This window comes from Nycticebus coucang, chromosome 9, assembly GCF_027406575.1.
Source record: "Nycticebus coucang isolate mNycCou1 chromosome 9, mNycCou1.pri, whole genome shotgun sequence".
Taxonomy (NCBI): Eukaryota; Metazoa; Chordata; class Mammalia; order Primates; family Lorisidae; genus Nycticebus; species Nycticebus coucang.
In genome coordinates this window covers 26,979,678-26,984,017 of record NC_069788.1, presented here as the reverse complement: position 1 = coordinate 26,984,017, position 4,340 = coordinate 26,979,678, and positions in this window count along the sequence as shown.

Below are 4,340 nucleotides of genomic sequence, written 5' to 3'. Positions count from 1 at the left end.
TTTGCTCAGACTGGTCTTGAACTCGTGAGCTCAAGCAATTCACCCTCCTCAGTCTCCCAGATTTGAAGCCTGAGCCACTGTGCCCAGCCCTAAATATTATTCATTATTTATCTGAAATCCAAATACAACTAGATGTCCTGAATTTCATCTATAACTCTACTCCTATTGATACAGGACAGGTGCCATGGTGGGGCCCCAGCCAGCTCAGCCGAGCTGAGCTGGAGGACCTACCGCCTCGCCTTGGCTGTCTTGGTGCAGCGGCAGCCGGCAGAGGAACCAGCGGGCTGGAGCGTAGGCAAGGGGGAAGGCCTCCCACCCCCACCAGAGGCTTCCAATAGCCAAAGGGACCGAACAACTGGTGGGGAGACACTGGCGCCTCAGTGTCTCCTTCTCTTTACGCTTATGACTGAAAACGGAACCCCCATTTCCTATGCCTAGGTCAATTACATATAAGTTTCCTAGGCCTCAATTCCGTGAATGGACTGTGTCCATTCATTAATACATTCGTTCACCTTGCCCCAGCGGCAGACTGTGTCCATTCATTTCCTGGCCAAGGAACCCATGCACATATATATATATATATATATATATATATAGACCGAGAGGGATGAAAAAAAGAGACGGGGAGAGAGACAAAGAGAGCTTTTCTCCCCTACTTGGGTTTTCTCTCCGGGAGCTTTAGTGTTTTCGTATTCTTTTCTGTAAATAAATTCTGTCTTACCACTGATCTGTGGTCCATGGATTTATTCTTCAAATCACTGAGACCAAGAACCTGAAACTCCGGTATCACTATGAGGCCCCAGAATGAGGTGAGGGTGTGTTCCAGAAAGTAGAATGGTAAGTGCAAATCTCCCCAGGAAGAAATGAATTTAGCTTGTGCAGGAAGAAACCCCCTGGGGCTGGAATAGAGGGAATGGTGCTGGTGAGGTGGAGGTGGGCAAGTGGTAGAGAGGACCTAGCAGAGGAGGGCAGGGGCCAGATCTTGTGGGGCTCTGGGCCAATGCGAAGAGTTTGCATTTTATCTGATCTTTGGAGTTTTAAAGACAGCTCTCAGCACTGCAGATTATTTATTTCCAGTTTAGTATTATGTTTCCCAAAAAAGGCTCTACTGACGTTGTTTTAAAACCAGACTTTAGCCTGTAGTCCCAGCTACTCGGGAGGCTGAGGCAAGAGAATCGCTTAAGCCCAGGAGTTGGAGGTTGCTGTGAGCCGTGTGATGCCACGGCACTCTACCGAGGGCCATAAAAAGTGAGACTCTGTCTCTACAAAAAGAAAAAAAAAAAAAAAAAAAACAGACTTTAGAATGGGAGAGTAGGTACCCCTGACCTGGGAAGGGTGATATCTTCCCTAAATCAACAAAACCTCTTTCCTCTTCTTCCACTCCATTCACTATTGTCTTTCCGATAATCATTTCACCTAACCATAAGAAAAGAGCTAAAAATTCCATTGAGAGAAGAGACTTAGGAACACAAATTTTTACTAGTAAGGTAAATGACTATTAGTGTTTTGTAAGTGAGCAAGAAAAAAGCTTCTAATATAGATCAAGGGAAGATTAGAAAAGAACATAAAGGGGGCGGCGCCTGTGGCTCAGTGAGTAGGGCGCCGGCCCCTGTGGCTCAGTGAGTAGGGCGCCGGCCCCATATACCGAGGGTGGCGGGTTCAAACCCGGCCCCGGCCAAACTGCAACCAAAAAATAGCCGGGCGTTGTGGCGGGTGCCTGTAGTCCCAGCTACTGGGACACTGAGGGAAGAGAATCGCTTAAGCCCAGGAGTTGCAGGTTGCTGTGAGCTGTATGAGGCCACGGCACTCTACCGAGGGCCATAAAGTGAGACTCTGTTTCTACAAAAAAAAAAAAAAAAAAAAAAAAACAAACATAAAGGGAAATTTGAAAGCATTGATGTCAAAAGCTGGAGGCCTGGTCAGTTTGCCTAGCTGTGACCCTAAGCCTGAGTAAACTGCAATGCGATTCTCCCGTTTTCTGCAATAAGATAGACAAGAGGGGGGCGGCGCCTGTGGCTCAGTGAGTAGGGCGCCGGCCCCATATGCCGAGGGTGGCGGGCTCGGACCCAGCCCCGGCCAAACGGCAACAAAAAAATAGCCGAGCGTTGTGGCGGGCGCCTGTAGTCCCGGCTGCTCGGGAGGCTGATGCAAGAGAATCGCGTAGGCCCAGGAGTTAAGAGGTTGCTGTGAGCTGTGTGATGCCACGGCACTCTACCGAGGGCGGTACAGTGAGACTCTGTCTCTACAAACAAAAAAAAAAAAAAAGATAGCCAAGAGGCTCTTCTAGAACGGAGATTCATTAGGAACCAGGCTGGTTGGGAATTCACACTGCCAGATGGCAGAGCAGTCAAAATATTTAGCTGTAAAGCCCACACTGTTTTGGAAAAGGCTGAACTTGCATCCCTACCACAGACCTCAGTGGGCTCCCGTCTGATAACGTTTCCTGCTTCCTCTGTTTCCCCCCCCAACCCCCGCAATTGAGTGACTCACTGCTCGTCCTTGGCAGTTCACTCCTTGTGGGGTTTTATCTTTCTGAAAGAGCCTCCTCTCTTGTCTTCTATTAAAAGATACCCTATATTGGGCGGCGCCTGTGGCTCAGTGAGTAGCACCGGCCCCATATACTGAGGGTGGTGGGTTCAAACCCAGCCCCGGCCAAACTGCAACAAAAAAATAGCTGGGTGTTGTGGCGGGCACCTATAGTCCCAGCTACTCGGGAGGCTGAGGCAAGAGAATCGCCTAAACCCAGGAGTTGGAGGTTGCTGTGAGCTGTGACACCACAACACTCTACCGAGGGTGATAAAGTGAGACTCTGTCTCTTAAAAAAAAAAAAGATACCCGATGTTAAAAGAAGAGTGCTGATTGTGTTTCTGTGAAAATAGCCCTACCTTACTTCCCATGCAATGTGGAGTTATTACTGGGTAATAATCTTGTTAGGGCAACAGAAGAGTGACCATGCTCTCCATTTGACAGATGGGGAAACTGACTCTGAGAGAACTGCCTTGCCCAGGATACAAGGGTTGTAAGTGGCAGTACATGAACTTGGACCTCTGATTTGTGGCTTTTCTAATAGACCAGGGGCCAGGCAGTTCATTTGAAGAAAATAAAAAGACTTGAGCAAGACTGCGCAGCTTTATGCCACTCTCTAAAATCAGTGTTCTTTTTCTATAAAACCGCGATATAGCAACCAAGGCAGTAGCTGTAGCAAAAAGAGCTTTTCTCTCCCTTTTTTGAAAAGTCTTCATTTCAAATAGGTTGAATCACAAGGTGATGAGCTAATAGATTCTTTCACAAAAATGTTTAATGATCTTCTCCTTCATACAAATAATACAGGGTTAGTTCGGTGCCTGTAGCTCAGCGGCTAGGGCGCCAGCCACATACCCCATGGCACTCTACGGAGGGCGACATAGTGAGACTCTGTCCAAAAATAATAATAATAATAATAATAATACAGGGTAGTAAGTTGGTGCCTGTAACTCAGCAGCTAGGGTGCCAGCCACATACACTGGAGCTGGTGGGTTCAAACCCAGCCCAGGCCTGCCAAACAACAATGACAACTACAACCAAAAAAATATCTAGGCGTCGTGGCGGGCACTTGTAGTCCCAGCTTCTGGGGAGACTGAGGCAAGAGAATCGCTTACGCCCAAGAGTTTGAGGTTGCTGTGAGCTGTGACGCCATGTACTCTACGCAGGGCGACATAGTGATGCTCTGTCTCAATAATAATAATATAGTTTTATGTGTTGCACACAAACTTTAAACTTTTGTGTGTTGCACATAAACTTTATGGTCACCCCGTATAATAAATATTTATTCAAGAAACTTTTGAAAATATTAGAAAAATACAAAGGGGGCTCGGCGCCTGTGGCTCAAGCGGCTAAGGCGCCAGCCACATACACCTGAGCTGGCAGGTTCGAATCCAGCCCAGGCCTGCCAAACAACAATGACGGCTGCAACCAAAAAATAGCCGGGCGTTGTGGGGGCACCTGTAGTCTCAGCTACCTGGGAGGCGGAGGAAGGAGAATCGCTTGAGCCCAGGAGCTGGAGGTTGCTGTGATCTGTGATGTCACGGCACTCTACCCAGGGCGACAGCTTGAGGCTCGGTCTCAAAAAAATAAATAAATAAAAATAAAACACAAAGGGGAAAATAAAAATCATGTAAAGTCCTCCTGCCCACATGCATGTCACCCTGATTTTTTCAGCTGTTATGAGAACAGGATGAGCCTGCTGACATGGAAAGATATATGCATCTTTCCTGTCTTTTTTTGATACACACATCACCCTAGTTTCACAAAGGAGACATGTGGCATAATCTGGTTGATAACCTGCTTTTTAATTTAGTATT